At 44.0% G+C, this 23,832-nt stretch overlaps 1 protein-coding gene across 7 annotated transcripts in view; it reads left to right on the forward strand.

Moving 5' to 3' along the window:
- The window catches only part of LOC134810163 (serine/threonine-protein kinase Nek4-like), a 232,505-nt gene that overhangs the window by 191,691 nt on the left and 16,982 nt on the right, over nucleotides 1-23,832 (forward strand). The window contains exons 9-10 of one of the 7 annotated variants that reach the window (XR_010157493.1): nucleotides 11,147-12,899; nucleotides 17,468-22,572. The exons of 5 other annotated variants lie outside the window; for them this stretch is intronic. The gene's annotated coding sequence lies outside the window, so the exon portion shown is untranslated. Of the gene's footprint in view, nucleotides 1-11,146; nucleotides 22,575-23,832 lie in introns of those variants that run through there. One more of the 7 variants, XR_010157492.1, reaches the window with a different exon arrangement.

Genomic DNA, 23,832 nt, shown 5'->3' on the forward strand with positions numbered 1-23,832 from the left:
CTATTAAATCATAGAGAAGATGGAGACTGTCTGAGAAGCTTGGCCAGGCCAGCCTCTGGGATACCGTTTGACATCAGCTCCCTTTTTGGTGGTCATATGCATGTGATTTGTCCCCACATCCCCATCTGTGCTGACCTTCCTCCCACCACTTACTTACTGGGGCTCTCGGCCCTTGTTAACAAGAGTAGGAGCAGCCAAATAGTTAGGGATGATGTGATTTCCCCGTTCACTCTCAGATGGACGATAGATCACAGACTCGCTATCATCAGCATCCCTGGATCTCGTTTGGGAAACACTCCTTTTTATGACTTTAGACTACGTTTATGTCAATGAAAATCATCCCCAAGCTACAGGAATTTGACTCAATAGCTAATTTCTCTTAATTTGCCCACAGCTGTTTTACCTGTGTTGACAATTTTCCTAAAGAAAAATGTTACCCCTTGTGGAGTTAAAGGCTTTTTCAATTTTGCCAGCATTTCAAAAATAAATGGTGTGCTAGTGCAAAGTTGCTTTTCAGTGAACCATGATCTTGCCAAAGCTGCATGTCCTCCCACTACATCATGGCTGTGAAAGGGAACTTTTAAAGCAGGTGGTGCCTGAGGTTTAAGGCTGGCTGGAGACAAAAACAAATGGAGGAGGCAACTGTTTTGAAAAACTACAACTCCCGTGTGGAAGCCCCATTTGGGAATCAACGTTTTAACCTACAGTGGTTGAAATACTTAATTAAATTCAAAGTAGAAGCTGGCTGCCACAAGACACCATCTCACCATTCCTTTATGAGCCCTTTAAAGTTGTAACTCAAACTTTTGCAAGTCAGTTTTAAGGCAGATTTGTTGACACACTTGTGGATGGCCAAAGTCAGGCTGTTGGTTTGCTTATTCAAAAGAATGGAAATTGTCTCTATGTACACGGTAACAGGGCTGTGATTCATAATCACTGCCTCTCAATGTTATGCTTTATTTCTCTTCCAGAAATAGCAATACACTTTCTTTCTTTAGACATTCTAGGTGTTTTGGAATACATAGATTTGTTTACTTTTTTACTACTTCTAAGATTGCTGGTCTCATTAGTGGAATGAAGAAATTCAAGTTGAGTGTTATCCTTCCTTGCATCTCTAACTCCTGAGGCAGAGCTGGTTGGGCAAATGTCAGGAAGTGAATGAGTGAGTGATGATGGTAATGGGTGAAGTCGTGTTTATAGTCATATACGGGGCTGAGTACCAAAGGTCAACATTTCCTTTCAGTCAGTAATAGGCTCACTGCTGTTAGATAACAACTAATATTTTCAGGGGAAAAAAGTCAGCTTAGAAATGAAGATTTATCTTTCCCCACCCAATCCCAGAAAATGATTTTGTATTTATTTTGATCTAGGCCCATTGTTTTTGGCTGTGATTCAAGAAAAGTAGAACAACCCTCTTTCCAAGTGGGAATTTGGGGGCTGCTATCTTTCTCTATATTTTTAAATCCTCAAAATCAATAGGGGTAATATTGCCCCCAGATGAATAAAAATTGGTTCTTAAGGGGTGTGTTTTAAAAATCCTTTTTATATATAAGTCACAGATATACACATATGTAGTACATAAACACCATATCTGTGGTATTAGAATCATATGGGGGATTGATTAGGGAAGATGTCTAAAAAGGGTTCCTTGGCGGAGGGGTGGTAATGAGTAAAAGATTGAGAAACACTGTTCTAAATGGTCACTTTTTTTATAACTTGCTATTTGTAACACTAAGCATAGTTTCAAAATCCCTGACTCCATTTACTCATAAAGAGATCCCGTAGGTTGGACAGGGTAGAAATAACAGGTATATCAACTATTCCAATTATGTATTTGCTAATCTTTTTTTTCTTTTCTTTCTTTTTTTTTTTTTTTTGAGACAGTCCCAGCCTGGAGTGTGGCAGCACAACCTTGGCTCACTGCAACCTCTGCCTCCTGGGTTCAGACGATTCTCCTGCCTCAGCCTCCCAAGTAGCTGGGACTACAGGCACGTGCCACCACACCTGGCTAATTTTTTGTATTTTTAGTAGAGATGGGGTTTTATCTTGTTGACCAGGTTGGTCTCGAACTCCTGACCTCAAGAGATCTGCCTGCCTCAGCCTCCTGAAGTGTTGGGATTACAGGTGTGAGCTATGGCACCTGGCCTATTTGTCAATCTTAATGGCCAAAACGTAACTATGTTATTTCAAATAGCTTCAGTGTTGCTATTAATTTACAGATTTATATCATGCCTATGTTTACATTGGTATGTTAGCTACGTAAATATACTCCCATTACAATTAATAAAATTGATATAATCTTTTTGAGGAAGAAAGAATTTTTAAGAAAGAATGATCATTCATTTTAAACAATATTTGGCCCAACACAATAATAGATAGTTAATTTGTGATCAGTTAACAATTAAGTTCTCTTTATTATAAAAATATCATGCTGACATATGTGATTAAAACTTCTTGGATAGAATCTATTGCTGCTGTTATTGCTGAGGTAAGAACTAAGGGAAATCTTCCCTTTCATGTGTAAAGAGTTATATCCCCTTTTCATCTGTGATATCAGCATTTGTCCAAAAGCAGTTCTGTTTTCCAAAGATGATCATCCAGGCTAGGCATTAGAAAAACAGAAAATTCTATTAAAAAGAAAACATAAATCTGAGCTGTGTATTTGAAATAAAGAAACTAGCACTTTCCAAAGTAAATGAAACAGGGTTTATCTTATTTTTCTCAGAAAAGGAAGGTTTGAAGCTAACCCATTTATGATTTCAAAGTCATGAACGGATTGGTGAAATAGTGATGGATCCAGTGTATATTTTATAGTAGCATGGAATTTAAAAAATAGGAACTCCTACAATATTATTTCATCCAAAGCATAATAAATAGAGAGAGTAGGGTCATTGGAGTCGATGATTTAAACAAATACCGTAGCTCAAGAGGCACCTAACATTGTGTGGAAAAAGTTGAAAAATGGCATTCGTCTGCTTGGTGTTTTAAACACACTCCTCCTTCACGATTAACATGAAGATAAACCAAGTGAGGCCAGCTTTGCATTTTTCTTTTGGGTCAAAGGAAGTCACTAAGATATAATTTCATGTCCTACTCTGAAAATCTGGGGCTTAGTGTTATCATGATTTAGGCCATGTTTTTCATGGATTATACTGAGAAAGAAAAGTTGCTACAGTGCTCAGACCATTTAATTCCTTAGGAAAGTAACGTGATAGTTTCTCATGCCTCACATGAAGTCCACGCTGGGGAAAGGTGACCTTCTGAGTGTAAACCCCGTCCTGAGGTGTGGGGTCTTAAGGTGCCCATACTATTCAGTTTGCGAGTAGGGAGAGTAGATGCTAAGTTAGTTGTTAAGTGAATAAATCAGACTGTGAACTTCTCTTGGACAGGAACTGTGATTTTCTTGATGTAAAGGGGCATCAAGAAGGAGGAGGAGACAGGCGCGGTGGCTCACGCCTGTAATCCCAGCACTTTGGGAGGCCGAGGCAGGCGGATCACGAGGTCAGGAGATCGAGACCATCTTGACTAACAGTGAAACCCTGTCTCTACTAAAAATACAAAAAATTAGCTGGGCATGGTGGCGGGCGCCTGTAGTCCCAGCTACTTGGGAGGCTGAGGCAGGAGAATAGCGTGAACCCGGGAGGTGGAGCTTGCAGTGAGCCGAGATTGCGCCACTGCGCTCCAGCCTGGGTGACAGAGCAAGACTCCGTCTCAAAAAAAAAAAAAAAAAAAGGAAGGAGGAGGAAAATATGCTGTTAGGTTGGTGGAAAAGTAATTGAGGTTTTTGCCATTTAAAAGTAACGTCAAAACTTTTAATGGCAAAAACCACAATTACTTATGATCTATAGACAGGAGATCAGGCAAACAAAGTTCACATCCTTCAAAGTCATCCTAGAGTCATTCCAGAGGGCTGTAGACTTTGGCCCAAACCTTTAAACCTGCCTCAGTTTCTATTTATGTCAGATAAAACTTACTTCTGTGCCATCTTTTTCTTTCAGGAAATGATTGATCCAGAAGGGTTTTGCAAATGACTTAATAGCTTTTAGACTTGTTTCTTTGTCAGTAAATGGGGACACCAATAGTTACTTTCATGTTTCTTCATAAAACATGTAGAACGTGCTCAGCATATAGTGGGTGATCATGTAAGTAGGAACTCTCTATTAGGGTTCAACTGAAACCAAAAGTTGCTGTGTGAAGATAGAATTGAGACCACCCATGTCAACATGATTTGTTTGTTCACGGGACACTTTGCCCGGGGGAGATAAGGTTGAAAATCAAAAATTATTTTCACTGTTTGCTTCAGGAAATTTTTTCAGTCAATTTATTGGAGAAAATAGCCTGCTCACCGAGGCAAACAGCTTGCTTATTTAAAAAACAGTGAACTTACCCACACTCACTTCAAGACAGTCATTTTGATGCATCCACCAATCCCAAATGCCCAGTCCCTATCATTCCTTACCTTGGAATACCCGCCTTAAACAACTCGAGCCCAGAGCCCAAAGTCAGAAGGCTCCACTGCTGGCTTTGTTCTTCTGAGACTCTGCTAAGATTCCGTTAAGGTGATGTTGTCTCTTCCTGCAATGAGCTCAAATAAACTTAATTTTGCTTAATTAGCAGTTAATTGACTGGTGACATTTTGGGGGATTCAACAGTAATAATTATACACTGGGTTTTGATCTCTTCATTGTATGTTTCACGTGTGTTGGTGCTAATGGCAGTGGCAGTAGGCTTTCCTCTGCTCAGTCCTTGGGCTACTCTCTGGTGTTACATTGAGTTTTCTTTCTTTCTCTTTCTTTCTTGCTTGCTTGCTTGCTTTCTTTCTCTCTTTCTTTCTTCCTTTCTTCGTTTCTTCCTTCCTTCCTCTTTCTTTTTTTTAAGAAAAATCTACAATTTTTTTTAATTAAAAATTGTTTTGCATCTGGCTGGGAATGGTGGCTCACACCTGTAAGCCCAGCACTTTGGGAGGCCAAGGTGGGTGGATCGCTTAAGCCCAAGAGTTCCAAACCAGCCTGGGCAACATGGCAAAACTCCGTCTCTACAAAAAATTTTAAAAATTACTCAGGTATGGTGGCACACACCTTTAGTCTCAGCTACTTGGGAGGCTAAGGGGAGAGGATTGCTTGAGCCTGGGAGTTTGAAGCTGCAGTGAGCACCACTGTACTCCAGCCTAGGTGTCAGAGTGAGACCTCATCTCCAAAAAAATTGTTTTGCACCTAGAAAAAAATGTTATTTTTCTTTTACTTTTCAGTGACTTTTTTCATTTATTAAGTTTTAAATTTTATTTTTAATTTTTAATTGACAAATTAAATTTTATATACTTATGGGGTACACCATGATGCTGTGATATAGGTATACCCTGTAGAATGATTAAATCAAGCCAGTTAACAGATCCATCACCTCATATACTTATTTTTTATGGTGAGAACGCTTTAAATTTACTCTTGGCCATTTTGAAATACGTAATACATTATTATTAACTATAGTCATCATGCTCTGCAGTAGATCAAAAAAATGTATTTCTCCTAACTGAAATTTTGCACCCTTTGACCAGCATCTCCCCAGTCCATCCACTGTCCTGCCCTTGGTAACCACTATTCCACTTTCTAATTCTATGTGTTTGCGTGTTTTGGATTCCACATATAAGTGAGATCACGTGGTATCTGCCTCTCTGTGCCTGGCTTAATTTACTTACCATAATGTCCTCCAGGTCAATCCATGTTGTCAAAAATGAAAGCATTTCCTTCTTTTTAAAGGCTGAGTGGCATTCCACTGTGAATATATACACCACATTTTCTTTATTTGTTCATCCATTGCTGGACACTTAGCTTGACTCCATATCTTGGCCATTGTGAATAGTGCTGCAATGAACATGGGGGTGAAGACATTCCTTTAACGTACTGACTTCAAATCCTTTGAGCATATACCCCGAAGTGGGATTGCTGGATTGTGTGGTAGTTCTACTGTTAGTTTTTTAAGGACCCTCCATACTGGTTTCCAGAATACCTGTATTAGTTTACGTTCCCACCAACGGTATGCAAAGGTTCTCTTTTCTCCACATCTGCACGGTTCAGTTCAGCTCCTAAGGGAGCAGTGACACCGGCAGCTGAGGGAGCGTCACGGATTCCAGCTTTACTGATTGTCCAAAAGCCAGTGGGGCATCCCTACATGCCTAACTCACTTGGCTGCTGGGGACCCTGGCTTATTCTCTCTTTCTTGTGTAGGCACCACTATTTGCTGAGCATTCCAAAATACCTGCTTGGTTGTTCCCGGGGAAAAAAAACCCAGGCAGCAGCTAGAGCTGGGTATTCTGCTCAGGTGACCAAGATGGAAGCAAAGTTAATGAGTGACAGATGCCACACCAACGATGACATTGGGCGGGCCGTTGTTCCAGCCCCTTGGTTTCTACCTGGGTTTGGCAGAAAAGCAGCTAAGTCTTTGACTCATTTGGTGTAACTTGGGCTGAATCCTGTTGTTATCTGTCAGCCTTGTTTTACAAAAACCTCATTTCCCAAGCTGAGTTTTCCATCAATCAGAATAATAAATCAGCCAAATTATCTCCATCTGGCTTTTGGCAGCAGAAAGCTCTTTAGGCTAAGAGAGAAAGGAAACCTTTCTCTATCTTCTTCAAAAGCTATAAAGCAGTCACATTTTTAAATGAATGTAAATTCAGTCTTTAAAAAATATTTTCATGCAAGATAGACAAATAAGATTTTAAACTTGAAATTCTGTAGACAGCATAGTGCAGTCATTCCAAGTTTGGCTGTCCTTGATGGTTAGGGTTGACAGATTCAGCGAATAAAATTACTGGAAGCCCCATTAAATTTAAATTTCAGATAAACAACAGACAGGTTTTAGCATAGATATATCCCAAATATCATCTGGGACATACTTATACTAAAAAGTTATTTGTTGTTTATCTAAAATTCCAATTTAACTGTATGTCTTGTGTTTTATCTGGCAGCCCTCCTAGGGATTCATGAAAGTGCTTGAACTAAAGCCAGGTTTCCTTACTCGTTGTTCTAGATTCTTTTGGAGCATGCTATAAGCTTGCTGTGCTTCTTAAATTGATTTATTAGGTTACCTGTGTGGTACAGAGCAAAATCCAATTAGCAAGAAACTATAAAAAAGATATTGTCACGTAGAAGCAGAAGTTTACTGTGGGAAAGGAAAAGGCAAGAACAAAATTGAGTCTTTTGAGTTCAGGCTTCAGGGAGGGAATGGAGCAATGCCTAGCACAGATCTTGAGTGTAGTGGTTGGAAATAATATTCAGCTGTCACAACTCGGTCTGAAAGTGTGTCTTTCTATCATTCATTCTTGCCAGGTTCATGCCCTGTGAAAGGCAGTCAGGGAGTCTATTTTATGACAGTGGGCTGATTGTGGCCAGATGTTATTCTTGCTGTTTGCTACATTTTATTGCTGTTATATTAACTTTAAACTATTGAACGATGACATGTAATGAAACTCCTAATATCCAGTAGTCAAAATCATTAAATTACAAGGTCTGTGAAGCCCATGTCCATCTTGAAAGCATTTTTCAATACCTTCCACACTTCTCCAAAGTCCATTCATTTATCTTAGTGTATTATTGCTAAGAGCCCTACATTCATGCTCTGAAAAAAAAACCAACTTCTGGGGAAAATATGTTGATGTAGTTATTGTTTTCATTATCATACATCATGTTCACATTACCATGGGAAAGAGCCCTTTTCCCTTAGGGAAAAAAAAACAAAAAATGTCCTGAGAGGAGGGAAGGTGGAAACACACCAAATACAACAGCACCCTCCACTGGTCGTTAAAGGAAAGTGTGCTTTTGTGATGTGGACGGGAGGAAGTGAAGAAGGTCATCGTCATGAGCAGCAGATTCGGTTGCCGTTTGAAGCACAGGCGTTAGGGTATCAGAACATAAGTAAGTGATTGGAATCGGGCCATTTTTTAAAGTAGCAAGAACAATATAAAGAAGTGTCCACTGACTCTCGGTGCTGGGAACTGAGAACGGAGCTGTAAATCATCTCGAGTGAGTGTTTCGCTGTGACGTCATCGCAGAGGATGTGGGGTCCTTCACCATGATGATGTTTTCCCTCTCCTTTTTGTTGGAATAGATTCTGACAGACAAAAGCAAATTAAACTCAGATGCACTTCTCAACAGTCTGGAGAGGAAGCTGGATGTGAGTGCTGACCCTGGAGCCACTGGCTCTGTGAAGTTTGGTTTGCTTTGGAGCTTGACCCAGCTGCACCCGGGCGTCACCTGCTTTTCGCCGCAGCCCACCTGGAACAGCAGAAGTGTCTGTTTATTCCGCAGTGAAAGCACTCTGTTACCGGTGCCTTCCACCTAGTGCGACTCCGCCGCTTTGGCTATCTTCTCTCATCCTAGAATTCTCACTCTGTCCTAGAAAGCCCCAGTGTTAGAGGTGTGAGGATCTTTAAAGACCATCTAACCTGACCTCTGCATTTTACACCTCATAAGTCTGAGGTGAGTCACTGAGTCATCTATATAGAAATATTTTATTTTAACTAGCTGCAGTGTTGCTAATAACTAACTCTGTTTGGTGGCAACACCAATTTTTGAAAGAGATGTTTCATAAAGGACCCATTATAATCCAGGACTATCCAGGATGGAGGGCATCCAGCTGCCAGACTAAGGCTATGAAACAGTTTGCTTTATTGCTTTTAGGGTCTGTTTTATTCATGGAAATGGATGAAGTCACACCCCAAACTGATGAATGGTTAGTTTTGGTCTGTTGATGAATTATTCTTCCATGACATCGGTATGTGAAGTGGATGGTAAACCAGTATACCCATGGCAAGTCTAAAATGGGGTTTGAGTTTTTCACTGGCTCCTAGAGATGCCATCAAATCAAGTTAACCTCATGGCCAAATTAATATGCATAACAAAATTGACCAACATTTTAGTATAATTAAGCAATGAGAGAGAAACTAACAGTATCTCAGACACTTTATTTTTCTTTCATAGAAAGTTTCTAAGTTCAATTATTCCGAGTCTTAGGTTTATAAAATTGAAAAGCAACATGAAATAAAACCAAAGCAAAACAAAACACCAAACATGAGTTGACTCTCTTTAAAGGTCCTTAGAGCAACTTCACCATTTGAGCCATGCAGCCAAATGTTTCTAATAAATTGTGGTAAATAGAACTAAAGAAACTAAGTGTGTGTGTGGATGGTAGTCTCTCAGAAATCGAGTCAGAAATTGGTTGCCAAACCATCGTCCTTCACCCACGCTGTTAGGTTTGTTTGTCACTACTGTTACTGCGGAGGTAGCCCAGGGGCAACGTAACCTCTGGTTTTCTGAAAGGTGCCGCATAGACTTCTTCTGTGACCAATTTCCATAAAGTTCGTTTAGCAGTTCAAACTTTATTAAGACTCTTGACAAAAACAGCTGCTAGAATTGCAAAGGAATGTAATAAAAAACATAGAGTCAGAAACAACCGGAGTCTATAAAAGCAATACCCAGAGTGGCCAAGTCCCCTTGGGGTGCAAACTGATCCCGGTCTCCATCAGCGCCGCGCGGACCTCCGTGGGACACCCGGGCTCGACTGAAGCGCACAGGCTGGAGGCTCCTGCCATCACCCGGCTGATAACCTAGTTACAGTCCGGGCAGGGTGCCAAGTAAAGAATAGCACAAGCAGGTGGGGCATGGAGTTTTAAAGTGTGAAGAAGCACTGGAGTAAATTCATTTTATGTTGCTTTTATTATGCAGTAAAAAAAAATCTCCAACACATACTCATTTACAAAAAAAAAAATAAATGTTCAGTTGATTGTAATTTCCATATTAGCACGAAGGGGCACAAATTGGTGTTAGCCAGAGACTCTGAGATGCATTTGGAAATCTTATTGGAAAATTTCGGGTTTGAATATAAATACATAGCAGGAATTCATGCTGACAATCCACTATTGTTAAGCTGCTCTGATGTGGGGACTCTTTGAAATACACTTCATATGTTATTAGAATGACCTCTAGACTGTTCAGGGAAATATAGGAACACAATCACTGGTATTGCTGTCCACATAAAAATATAATATTCAGAAAATGAAAAATCAGAAAATATAGTTTATTTTTGTGGGTTTTGACTGAAATCCCAAGTGAGGCAGTTTGAAGAAGCTGGCATGATAACGGAGGAAATGGAATCAAAAGTTAGTTCCCTCCTTTGGCCCATCCAACACACGAGCACAGAATGAGGAGAGGACCCTCTCTGGAGACCCTTGGAGTGCAAAATCGAATCTTCAAAGTAGGTTGTAGGAACAGACATTACCAGGACTGGCCAGTGAAGAATCACTTTGGAGGATCTTGGATGAGTGGCCATCTTAGTGTGAAAGCTGGGGGTACAACACCCTGTGTACCATCTTCAGAGGATGGGATTCCATTTGGGGATATAGAGAGGCAATCATTCAAGATCTCCCAGCTGTACAGCTCCAGGCAGTACTTTTATTTGCAACTTCCCCTGCCCCCTCAATGTGAGTGTTGTCCCCTGGGTTGTCTAATGTGGTGGTCCTGCCATTCACTCATTCATTCATTCAACAAACATGTGAGAGCTGATTGTGTGTCAATCACTGTGCTAAGCAATGGGGATGCAGAGATGCACACACAGCCCCTGTCCTCAAGGACTTCAGAGATCAAACAGAGATAGACAAGGACAATACAAGTTCTATGTCAAAGTTGGGAGCACAGAGGAAGATCAACTAACTCAGATTGCCAGGGTCTGGAAAGGGTTCGAAGGTGAGGTAGCAGTGGACTGAGACCCAGAAATAAAGTCAAGTCAGTGGATAAGGGATGGAGGGTTTTTCAGGCTGAAGGATTCCTGGACAGTCTGGAGCATTTGAGGGGCACTGTGCCTGCTGAGGGAGGAGTGCTAGGTGGTGAGGCTGGAGCACGGGCAGGAGGAGGCTGTGGGGAGAGGCTGGGGAGGCCAGGGAGGCCCTGTGGGGTCCAGGGTGAGATGGCAGCCTCCTTTGCAGGGGGCTCCTGGCTTCTCCCCACTCAGCTTGCACTATGTGAGGGGACCAAAGTCTTGGACAGTGTCTGCTCTCCCCCCCCCCCCCGTTGCTCATGTTTTATAAGGAAGAGTGAATGGCTCAGTTGTCCAGATTCACCAAGAGGGTCTCAAACTGGGTTCTATAAACACTGGTCAGTGTCCACTGCAGAGGGGCTGAGAAGATGCTGGAAGAGCCGTTTCCCTCACACACTGAAGACACGATCTGTGAAGACGTAAAGGCACATGTTACAGCTAAAACCCAGTTCCACTGGCATCCGCAGGACGGCACAGGCCAATCGCAGCTAACACAAATGGTGGGAGGTGCTCGTGCCTCTCACGGTGATCAGAAACAGCACCGTTGCAGGTGACGCCACTTCACTTAACACTGGGTGTGGGCGGATTCATCCGCTCTGAAAATTACGTCTTTGGTGGACATCAGCGTGGACTTGGGTGAGGACTCACAACTTTTTTGAGGGGTGTGTGTGTGTGTATGTGAATTGTTTTTATTTTTCACCTTTATTGAGATATAATTCATATACTTTACAACTCACCCATATAAAGTGCATAATTCAGTGGTTTTTGGCATATGATGCTATTCATTTTTTAAAATGGTGGTAAAATAATTTTTTTTTTTTGAGACAGAATCTTGCTCTGTCTTCCAGGCTAGAGTGCAATGGCACAATCTCAGCTTGCTGCAACCTCCACCTCCTGGGTTCAAGCGACTCTCCTGCCTCAATCCCGAGTAGCTGGGATTACAGGCACCTGCCACCACGCCCAGCTGATTTTTGTATTTTTTAGCAGAGATAGGGTTTCACCATGTTGGCCAGGCTGGTCTCGACCTCCTGACCTCAGGTGATCCACTCGCCTTGGCCTCCCAAAGTGCTGGGATTACAGGTGTGAGCCACCGCACCCAGCCCCTTTAACAATTTTTTAAGTGTACAATCAGCAGCATTAATTACATTCACAAATCTGTGCAACTGTCCCCATATCTAGTTCCCAAATGTTTGCATCATCTCAAGCAGAAACCCTGCCTACTGGTTATTAAACAACGATTTCCAGTTCCTCCCTTTCCCTATCCCCCTCCCCTCGCTAACTGAATCCACTTTCTGTCTCTGTGAATTTGCCTATTCTAGGTGTTTCATGGAGGTGGAACTATACACTATGTGTCCTTTTGTGTCTGGCTTATTTCACCTAGCATAATGTTCTCAAGGTGCGACCATGTTGGAGCATGTGTCAGAATGTCCTTCCTTTATATGGTTGAATCACATTCCATTGTACTTATGTGCCACATTTTATTTCTCCATTTATCTGTTGATGGACAGTTGGGTTGTTTCCACCTGTCAGCCATTGTGGATAGTGCTGTGTGGACATGGGTAAGTAACTGTTCAAGGCCCTGCTTTCAATTCATTTGGGTATATTCCTAAGAGCAGAATTGCTGGGTTATATGGTCATTGTTTAGTTTTTTGAGGGACCATCCAACTATTTTCCATAGCAGCTACACCATTTTACATTTCCACCAGCAAGTATGAGGGCTCTAATTTCCCTATATCTTCAGCAATACTTGTTTTCCACTTTTTATTTAACTTTTGTTATAGTCATTTTAGTGGGTGTGAAATGACATCTCCTTGGGGTTTCATCTGCATTTCCCTAGGCACTAATGATGCTGATTTGTCATGTCCTTATTGGCCATTCGTGTATCTTCTTTGGAGAAATGTCTGTTCAAAGTCTTTGCACATTTTAAAATTGGGTTGTATGTCTTTCTGTTGTTGAGTTGTGGGCATTCTTTACATATTCTGGATGTTAAACCTTTATCAGATACGTGATTTCTAAATATATATTTCCCATTCTATAGGTTGTCTTTTCACTTTCTTGCTAATGCCCTTGGATGATCCACAACTTTTCCAAAGCAGGTAAAATAGCTTTTCTCCCTCTCTCCCTCTCCCCATCCCTGGCTGTCTTGCTGCCTCCCTTCTCTGTGAAGGCAGACAATTAAGTGACTGTGGGAAGGAAGGGGCTTTGATGTGCTGGGACACCAAGGGAGACTTTCTCAATCTGGCTTTCTCAAAGAGGCCCTTTCTTTCCTGAGGGTATCACCCTGCAGAATATAAAATTCCTCATAGTGAATTAATCATTTCCCATCTACAGAGGCTACTTTTCAAAGTAAATATCCCAATCATCTCTCACTCCTGGGTACAGTCCTAAGCTCTGCTCAGCCACATCTGCTTCTAGCATCCCATGTGTCAGAACGCCCACGTTCCGGGGCAGAAACTCCACCGTGCAATCACAGAGCAAGGCTGCTTCTAAGACCTTCATGTCTCCGCTGCTTCATAATGGGGAAGAGATGTGCCTGAATGTTTCAAATTAAGACGGGGTGTGGGAACCTAGTCCTACAATGAAATGACGGGAACCTCAAAGCTGGGGTCATTGCAAAGTATACTGTTCATGTTTTCCATCTGAGTCCAAGACTGAGCTTGGCGTTCTGCGGAGAGTAGTCCAGTTTCATTAATGGAGTCAGGACCACTCCCACTCCTGGAGCCCCTTCTCAGCTGGGTGAGTGCCCACACCTGCCAGCAGCCCTCCCCGTCTGTCAGCTGTCCCCAACTCCAGAGGTCCTGAAGGTGACAAGCACGGATTCATTCCCCAGGACTGTATCAGTGAAACTCGGCCAGGGCCTTGTGCTTTTTTTTTTTTTTTAAACATTTATTATGGAAAATTCTAAGCACATGCAAAAGAAAACCTCCAGATTCCCACAGTCAGCTTCAACAATTATCCACGCATGGCCAATCTTGTTTCAATTTTACCCCCACCTTCTGCCCCCTGCTCAGTACCATTCTGAAGAAAATTCCAGGCCTCATATAAGTTCAGTCATACAGATTTCAGATTATATATCTAAAAGACAAGGACTTGTAAATATAAAGACCCAAATCCATTGTCACATGTCAACAATATTAACAATGATTCCTGATCATCATCCCATATCCAGTCATGGCTCACATTTCCAAATGTCTCATCAGTGTCTAGTAATGATCCTGTTTGTTTGTTTGAATCATGGATCCAAGAAAGATTCACGCGTTGCATTTAGTCAATATGTTTCTGATAACCTGTAGCTACACTGGGTGTTAAATAAGCTGAATCTGGTCCTTGGGAGAGGGGGTGGCAGGTAGTGTGTTCTGGAGAGGTGGACCTCGTCACAGCAGAGGCCCTGAAGTGGGTCTTCAGGAAATGTTTGCAGGAGGTTGTTCTCAGAGAAAAGTGTTAAGATGGAGGATGGAGTGGGGGGTTGGGGGAAGTTTAGGTGGGATATTTACTTTCTAGCATTTAACATTTTTATAGTGAGACTATATTTGTACATTATGTATGAAATTTAAAAGTGAGTTTAAAAATAAAGAAGAGAATAAAATGAAGACAGTGCATCAACCAGGTTGGCAGGTTCTGGAGATGTGGCTTGGAGACAGAGATGTACATGCAAGACACAACAAGAACGAGTGAGGCCCTGAGCAGAGAAGGCCAGGAGCTCCCTCCATCCTTTGTCTCTTCCTTGGGCTAGACGGACAGCAGAGAGGAGGACCTGGGCATTCTTTGGTCCTTGGGCATGAGCTCCACCCTCCTTCTTTTGCTAGACCTGTGGACATACCATTTTCTGTACACAGATTTCAACCCTCCACCTTACCCTGCTGTGATTTTTAGGATCCTGTCCCCCATGGCTCACGAGATATTGGATGGAATTGCAAGAATCAGATAGAGATGAAAAACTACTAGCTCTGATGAAAAATGCAGGACCGGCAGCCACAAGGGCTTTTTAAATTAAAAAAAAACAAAACGCTTGGAAAGGTCAAACTCCCCATGAGCCTCAAGCACAGTCCTAGCTGCCATCCCCCACGCTGCTGGAGAGAGCAGGGCAGGACCCCTGACCGGGCCTGAAGATGGGGATCCCAGGAGAGGCAGAGGTGCGCTTGCCCTTACTTCCTTCTCCCAAATGAACCCGTTAAACAGAGGTCGCCATTCTCTGGGGAAGAGAGGGTGAGGGATGGAGAGAAGCTGCAAGACTCCACCCCAGCTTTTCCCCGGAGGAGTGTAGTGGAAATTTCATTCCCTCTTAGAAAACCTAAGGACGTAGGAATAATGCTGCCTCTGGCTTAGCCTCTGTGCTTCATTTAACTAACTGGAAATGTCTTTCGCTCTCCTGTGACTGAAAAGAGAAACAGTCTTTTAAATACCTCATCCCAACCACCATGCCACACCACCATATGGTTCTCTAGGGCTGACTAGGAGGGGTCTGTGTTCAGACTCTGCCCTCAGGGCCTGGGGATTTAGTGAGGAGAAACAGCATAGACTTCAAGGTGAGCGACTGAATGTATTTGGCTGCTGTGTGTCGTTAAGATAATATCCTAATGATGTAACCAGGAGACCAGCAGAAAGCCCCTGGTTTAGATGTTCTCATTGGATTCAAAAGCTTCATTTCTAAGGCAAGTTGTCTCCAAATGGAAGATCCAGTACTGTTCTGTTGCATGTGGACAATGAAACACTAAATCTACAGCTGTGGAAATATAGATCCCATTGTACACAGTTTTTTAAATAGACTCTATTTTTTAAAGCAGTTTTAGGTTCACAACTTGAGGGGAGAGCACAGAGATTTCCCATGCACCCCCGTCCCCCTCTCAGCCTCCCCGACCATCAGCATCCCCCACCCATGTGAGACGTTACTTACAATGGATGAGCCTGCACTGATGCATCATTATCACTCAGAGCACATGGTTTGCATTAGGGCTCAGTCTTGGAGTTATATTTAATACATTCTATGGTTTGAGTAAATGTCTAGTGACATTATCCACCACTGTAGTATCACACAGAGCAGTCTCACCACCCTAAAGATAATCCGTGTTCTAACTACTCATCCCTCGCTCCCCTCAACCCCATTATCAAAAGACAAAATTACCACAAATATAGTTCAAAGATCGAACTGGCTTTTACTTGTGATTCTAGAATCGGGCAACATCGCATTCTGTAAAGTAGAATGGGTGCTCCAATGAGATGAGCAGGGGCAGTTAGTTGTTTTTGTTTGTTTGTTGTTTGTTTTTTTGTGTTTTTTTGTTTTTGTTTTTGTTTTGACGGAGTTTTGCTCTTGTTGCCCAGGGTGGAGTACAATGGCGCGATCTAGGCTCACTGCAACCTCCACCTCCAAGGTTCAGGCAATTCTCATGCCTCAGCCTCCCGAGTAGCTGAGATTACAGGCATCTGCCACTATGCCCAGCTAATTTTTGTATTTTTGGTAGAGACAGGGTTTCACCATGTTGGCCAGGTTGGTCTTGAACTCCTGACCACAGGTGATCTGCCCACCTCAGCATCCCAAAGTGTTGGGATTACAGGCGTGAGCCACTGTGCCCAGCCTGAGGTGGTTAGCTCTATAGGCAGAAAAGGGCTGAGGAAATCTGAGATGGGACAAAAAAGCAGATTGGGTGCATCCAAGTTACTTTCTTTGTAGGGTTAAAACAGAGGGGACTTCCTTATAACGAGGATTCAGGTTGACTGTAATATCCTGGGTTTTTTGGGAAAACCGACCTGTTTCAAAGTTGAGCTTGATTATGTGGCGCTGAGCACGAGGGACTCCATTCTGGCTTGGTGTGGTCTGCTGGGGCCTGGCTTTGTCCAAACCAATGGCCTCCTGTAAAATGTATTTACCACCCACTGGCTTTTCAGATCCTTGAGTTTTGACTCCTCTTTCCAGGCTCGGGCATCTTTTATGTCTTCCAGACCACTAGGGCTCTAGAGTTTCTATCTTTAGGCCTGGAGAGTTTTCTGAGAATTTCCATTCCCAAGGTTGCCCCTCACTTAGCCTGCAACAGTATCCCCTTTCTTTGTCTCATTAACTGCCATTGTAAGCTAATTTATTCATGTAAATCAAGGAATCAAAAAAAAAAAAGAAAAAAAAACGAAACATACCAACTGAGTCAGGGGAGAGCAGAGAAATAAAAGTGTATGGTAATGTTATGGTAATAGCATTTTGATTATTCAAAGAGCATTATTTTTCCCCAAGGCTATGAACAAAGGTTGTTGATTTATATGATGGGTAGTACTCTGTCAGAATATAGTTATTTATTTTAATTTTATAATGGCAACTTCTAGGGTTAAGTCATCTTAAGGCACAATTACAGAGGAATAACAATTAGTTAATTGAAATATGTGACTAGTATAAAATTACCAGTTTTAAAATCAGTAAAACATATGACGATCTTTCTTAACTTATACAAATGAAGACTGAAAGGTTGTGTTGTCTTGGCCAATGACCCAGTTGCAAAAGTAGAGGGTAATTCAACCTCATGCCATTCCCCAGTTCAAGCTGTGATGATGGATGTCCACTACACTTATTTTATGTTGACATAGAGTGGTTAACCTAAGCACAAATGTTTGATAATAACAGTGTATATAGCAGGCCTGGACATATGAGGCTTGTTCACTATTTCAGAATTAACTTTTGCAGCGATAAAAGCCAGAGATGTGCAGAGAGAAGAAGGAGAAGCAGAAGGAGAAAGAGGAGAAGAAAAGGAAAAATTCTTGGCATAAATTGTTCATCAACAGGCGATTTTCATTAAAACAAGGCTAGGATCAACTCTGGAAAGCTTGATAAATCCCTGATAAGGTGCCCAGATGTTCTAATGAACTTTGTTGGGAGTTTTGCCATTTCAAGTTTATGCGTTTTGCCCAAAGGCCAATGATTGGGATGGCCTCAGCATCTGATACTGATTCTTCAAAGAAGCGCCCCCTCCTTGCCCTGGGACATTGAGTGCCTGCTGGAGAGGCTGCAAATTGGATCAGCCTAACAGAAACTGCAGTCAGGCCTGGAAGCAATATTCAGGCTCACTTTTCCAGGAATAGTGTTCCAAGAAAGAAAGGATTCTTGGGATCTTTTCACTGCCTGACAGTGATGAGTATGTTTTTCCGGACAGAGTGCAGGCTGCCTTCTAAGACCCCCAAAACGTTTTCAAGTCTGCTTCTTGAAGGCCTGAACACAGAAGATTCACTCAAAAACCAATTTATCCACCGTTCTTTGGTTGATCTCAAGCAGAGTCTCTCTCCTGGAGGAACTTACTGTCCTATAGAGACATGTGCCAACTGTCGAAGACCGTGACGTGGCCAAAGCACAATAAGACTGTTATCTTTCTAAGGCTCCGAGAGCCTCAGCCTAAAGCTCCCATGTGGGGCTTGATGGCTGCTGACACCCAGGACTCTGTTCCCCTGTCTTGCACGTGCATGGGCTTAGTGATCTACTGAATTCATTTCACCAAAGAAAGATTCGTCATCAGTTGTTCATCCTAATCTGATTGCTTAAATTTTGTAAAATTTACAACAGGGAAGAAGGAAATGGACTTGGAAAACATAACCAGATATCAGTTGCCTGAGCTACAAAATGATTTTTTTAAAAGTTGGTTCTCATTTGGAATCTGGTTCAAAATATAAGACCAAAGATATTCTATTGTCCTACAAAAGGGCGTCAAGGTTCATACATGAATTTGGAGATATTTTACTTCAAATAAAAGTATGTTCTGTCTTAAAAAAACAAACTGATCAGCCTTCACTTGAAGTTAACTACAAAAAAAGGAATATATAAACAGCAGGATTGGCTGGTCTAGCCCACTGTTCTTAATGCCATGTTGCTGTTGCATTCATTTCATACAGTAATAGGCTGTTAGATCTGAAAGGAAGCTTAGCCCCAGAATGGCAAATCACTTTCATTAAAAAAGCCAATAACAGTGGGTTGGTGGTGGCTGCCTGGAGCCCAGAATTGAGAAGGATTCTGGGTTCACGTCGGAGCCCAAGGACGTGATCAATGGAAGATGTCTGTCATGGACGTGGACTTGGGGAGGGAGGGCACGCCTCATAGGTGCCAGCCTTCTTTTCTTATGGATAAGAAACCGGATGCCCAGAAGCCATTGACATACAATAAACCCAATGTGTGCTCCTGGCAGAGCTTAGAGGAGAACCCCGAGTTTCCCCCCCATGTAGGGGAGCACACACCGCAAAGGAGGAGCTGAGTCAACCAGGGGAGCGAACAGCCGGCAGGGAGGACATGCACACAGATCAGCCCTGGCTGCACACACCACACCGTGCACTGGGGAGCTGGTATGGCCCCAGCCCAGTTTCCTGTCCACGAGAGGTCTTTCCTTGGCGGTGGATGGGGACTGGAGAGCAGGACTTGACCAAGCAGAGAATGAGGGAGGGATGTGTCCTGGCATATGGGAGAAGAAGTATTCCTTGCACGAGTGGCAGCAATTAGTCACACTTGGTTCTAACCATGCTTCCAAGCCTGGCTTATCTTTAACACCCAGTCTACCTCAAGACAAACAATATAAAGGAGAGAAAAACACTTTGGGGTCATTTAGAATTACTTGCATCACAGATTCAATGACAAAGGCAGCCATCGAGCCGCAGAGCAGGGAGAGGAAGCTGGGTGCCAGGTCCGCAGATCAGCTCCCAGCTCCTCGCCTTGTGCAAAAAGTGCTTTTGTTAGACATTCCTTGTCAGGACTTAGAAACTGATGTTTTGTTCCAGAAGTTCTTTATCCTGAGATAGCTCTAAACTAGGTAGCTTGCCCCAAACAGTCAAAAAAAAAAAAAAAAAAACACATTAAAAATTGCAACCACTGAATTGAGCTGGCAAGAATAGTATATTTGGGAACAATAAAATTTAATTATGCTAATGAAGTAGCAAAATTTGAGGCCTAGAATAATAATTTTAAAAAATTTAGCTGGATTCTAATGGAACAGAAGACCAACTGTTTCAGGACAGCAGAGCAAACGCTAACAAGTGCTCATGGGCGGAAATCACCAGTCTTATAATCTACTGGGTGGAAATGATATTTCTGAATTCTGTTCTGAAATCTTAACAGAACATGGTTCCTCTGTTTTGGTGAACTCCTATCCAACAGTGGGGTGTTTCAGGTGTTGACAGCCAGCCATGTTCTGATGTGAGGAATGTTCCCAGCTCCTCTCTGTTCTCTGTGACCTTGGTTTAGGTTGACATCTTAGTGTGAACACTCTTGCCACCACGTGCCATGTCCAAGCCTGACCGACCCCTGCAGGCCCTGATGAAATTCTCTCTTATGAAGCCTTGCCTCATAGTCTCACTCACTGAGGCTCTCTGTCCATTGTTTGAACACTTGCCATTCCATTTGCCCTGCACTGATTTTTAATGCTACCCACGGCTTGTACAAAATAGTGACTTCGGCTACAGACCTGTGGTGCGTGAGCAGGTTTGTCCGAAAGTGCCCCTGGGGGCTCTGACTTTGCGTTGTCTGATAGATAAACTCTCTGGTACCACGGGGTTCCCTACTTTTTTCAGTAGAAGAAGCTGCGCCAAACCTTGTTCCCTCAGGACTGGGGATTCCTCCCATTGCAGGAGGGACCACAGATTCCCACAGGTGCATAAATTCTCCAGGCTCAGCTGGGCACGGTGGCTCACGCCTGTAATCCCAGCACTCTGGGAGGCCGAGGCAGGTGGATCACGAGGTCAGGAGTTCGAGGCAAACATAGTGAAACCACGTCTCTACTAAAAATACAAAATCAGCTGGGACTACATGCCTGTAGTCCCAGCTACTTGGGAGGCTGAGGCAGGACAGTCACTTGAACCCGGGAGGCAGAGGTTGTGGTGAGAAGAGATCACGCCACTGCACTCCAGCCTGGGCAACAGAACGAGACTCCGTTCAAATAAATAAATAAATAAATAATTCTCCAGGTTCAGGGTGGCTGATGTTCAACAGGTGTCTCATCCTGTAAAGAGCCGACAGAGCGAACCCAGACTGCCTGGCACCGAGCAGGCTGTCGATGCCCCCATGGACAGGGCTGCTTTGCTGTGGGGGTCCCTGTGAAGAGCGAGGCCCGCGTCCCCTCCTAGAACGAAGTCCACGCCTCAGGTCCTGCTGTGCCCTGGGCTGGCACATTGCCCTGTGGGGTGTCGGGAAGCTCAGGGGGTCCTGCACCTGTTCTTCTTTTGTTGACCCGGACACAAGTGAAGTCTCCTGAGAAATCCCTCTCAGGTCATACTGTGCAACTTCCAGACGTCCTCCTGCACCTCTGCAGACGAGGGGTGGAGGCTCACAGAGGGTCTCGCTGGGCAGGAAGAGACCTATCCTGTGTGACTACGTCTAATCTCCCCTGGTGGATCAGGGATGGTTTAGCCGGATGGGGCCATGGTAGCTCCTATGACCTGGTGAGAAAGCTGAGGAAGGGAGACTCGGGGAGATCCTGGGAGATCACAGGGTTACTGTGAAGGTCACAGCGATGAAGAAATGAAGGCTAAGGAAGGGGGCTCGGATGGCAAACCCACAAAATGAGACCCTGAAGAGTCCTGGTCCAGCCCCCACGTGCACTTGAGCAAAGGCACTCAAAGTCTCTGAGCCTCGCGGATGGCCTGGAAATTCAGGCTTCTGCCCGCCTGGGATGCGAAGTCCTCTTCTTCTCTGCGTCCGCCGCCAGTCGCCCCTTTTCCTCAGCACCCTCTTCGCTTCAGCATCCATGAGCCCTCTCTGGTTTCATCCTGTCCTGCATCCCAGTGACTGTGGCTTTTCCCTTCTCCATCTGCCTCTTCCACCCTCTCCTCCTCTCAGGCCGTGTCCCCTCCTTACTGGCCTGGAACGTCTCACTCTTCAGGGCCAAACATGCCCAGGACAGCTGCCACCTCTGGGCACTGTGGGCCAGCGCAGGGCCTGGGGCCTCCTTGGCATTTGCTGAATTTAATCGAGAAGAAAACAAAGGTATGTACCAAGCGAGCACCATGGTAAGGCACCGCGCACTTCCCAGGGTATCCACAGGTACCCTAGGGACAGAGGGGCACGGCTGCAAAGGCGTGAGTGCCTGGAGAGCAAGGAGCTTCCTGCAGAGCAGACTGCATCACAGGCCTCCAACTACAGAAGCGGAAGGAGCCCGGGGGCCCAGCTGCGGGCTCTGAAACCCATCACTGGCTTCCGCCTGTCCTTGGAGGCTGTGCTTCCTACAGGCAGCCGGGATACTGAGGCAGTATCCCTCCTGGGAAATGGGGAATTCCTCTGGTAGGCACTGTTGGCTTGAGAGCTATCTCATGGCCCCTCAGAAACATTCTTAGACTATGGAGTGGTCCGGAGGCCTTCCCCAACCCTCGCCCCCCTCTCTCCTTCACTCGGTCTGACTTGCATCATAGCCTGGCGGCTCCCCCAGTCGTACCTGGCTCTCCCATTCTTAGGTGTTTCCCCTTACAGTGCTTGCATATTTCACAGGTCTTGGTACCTGCATCTGTGGGGACCTGGACTAACACAGTGGGCCCTGCATCTGACCGGTGTTGGCAGACACAGGGAGGAAGCCTCACATGCTGACCCTCAGGGCTGGACAGGGATCTTGAACCCTGTGACAAGTCAGTAAATGTCTGTTGTTTCCCACTCCTGGGTAGTAACCACAGGCATGGCCAGTGTCTGTAGAGTGACCGTTAAAAATTCCTTAGACATGCCCAAGGAAAATGTGATAGAAAATAAAAAGCACGCTCTGAGATTAGGGCAGGAAAAGGATTGATACGGAGTTTATTGACACAGAGGTATTCTGCTAATTATACAAGTCTCTGCTTTTTTTTTTTTTTTCCAACGGAGTCTTGCTCTGTCGCCAGGCTGGAGTGCGATGGCGTGATCTCGGCTCACTGCAACTTCCGCCTCCTGGGTTCAAGTGATTCTCCTGCCTCAGCCTCCTGACTAGCTGGGACTACAGGTGCCCACCACCACGCCTGGCTAATTTTTTGTATTTTTAGTAGAGATGGGGTTTCACCATATTAGTCAGGACGCTCTCGATCTCCTGACCTCGTGATCCACCCACGTCAGCCTCCCAAAGTGCTGGGATTAAGGGTGTGAGCCATAGTGCCTGGCCAAATCTCTGCTTTTTTTAAAGCTGTGAAGACCCGTCTAATTAGTTAAGATGTATGGCAAGCATGTCACAGACATTTTTTCAGCTAGCTCAAGTCATTCTACTTTATAAAAGCATTCCAGGAGTACCTGTTAGGAAATTCAGATGATCAAATGGAGACTGTCAAGAATTCTTTCCAGATACTAATGCCCAACATCCACTAGGCACTCTTGGAACCATGACTGATAAGAATAATAATTCTAAGTTAAATGGTGAAAATGCTGGGTCTGCAGAGGAACGGGGTTGGATTCCCTCGGCAGGAGCTGACCATTTGTTCAGTGGGGTATGGAACAGTTCATGGAAGTGGGGAGACGGGCACTGACCTAGCCACTTCATAGGTACAATTCTTACAGCAACGTCGTGACATATTTATTATGATGCCCACTTTGCAGATATGGGTGCAAATGAGGCTCAGGGTGGCTAACTTTCACAATCAGTCAATAAAATGGAACTCCATGTCTGTTTCGTCTAGTCCTCCCTGCATTCGTACTTCCAAGGGCCTGCATTCCTCCCACCAGGTGAGAAGATGCTAAATGGCCCTGCAGAGCACAGGCGGAGTCCATGCCCATCCACTTCTCTGTCCTTGGCACCCAGCCTCTGTCTGGCACAGACAAGATCCCCCGAAATGTTGCTGAGTCGAAGGGAATTGAGGGACAGTTTAATGAAGGGCCATCTTTCCAGTGTTTAGAAACCATGTTTGCTTATTTGTTTTTGCTTCAGCTTAATTTTCCTTTAAGCCTCCACCTGTGGGTCTCTGTGGTTTTCAAAGTTTAGACTAGTTCGGCGACTACAGGATTGCCCTGCCCTGGGGCGATCTTACTTCCAAAGAGCAGGCACAGTTACCAAACTCTGTGCCCTGTTCTTTGGTCTAGAAAACCTAGTCGCTCAGCAAAGCCGGTTGTCAGCCCTCGTGGTCTGAATTATACCC

The sequence above is a fragment of the Pan troglodytes genome, chromosome 5 (assembly GCF_028858775.2).
Source record: "Pan troglodytes isolate AG18354 chromosome 5, NHGRI_mPanTro3-v2.0_pri, whole genome shotgun sequence".
Taxonomy (NCBI): domain Eukaryota; kingdom Metazoa; phylum Chordata; class Mammalia; order Primates; family Hominidae; genus Pan; species Pan troglodytes.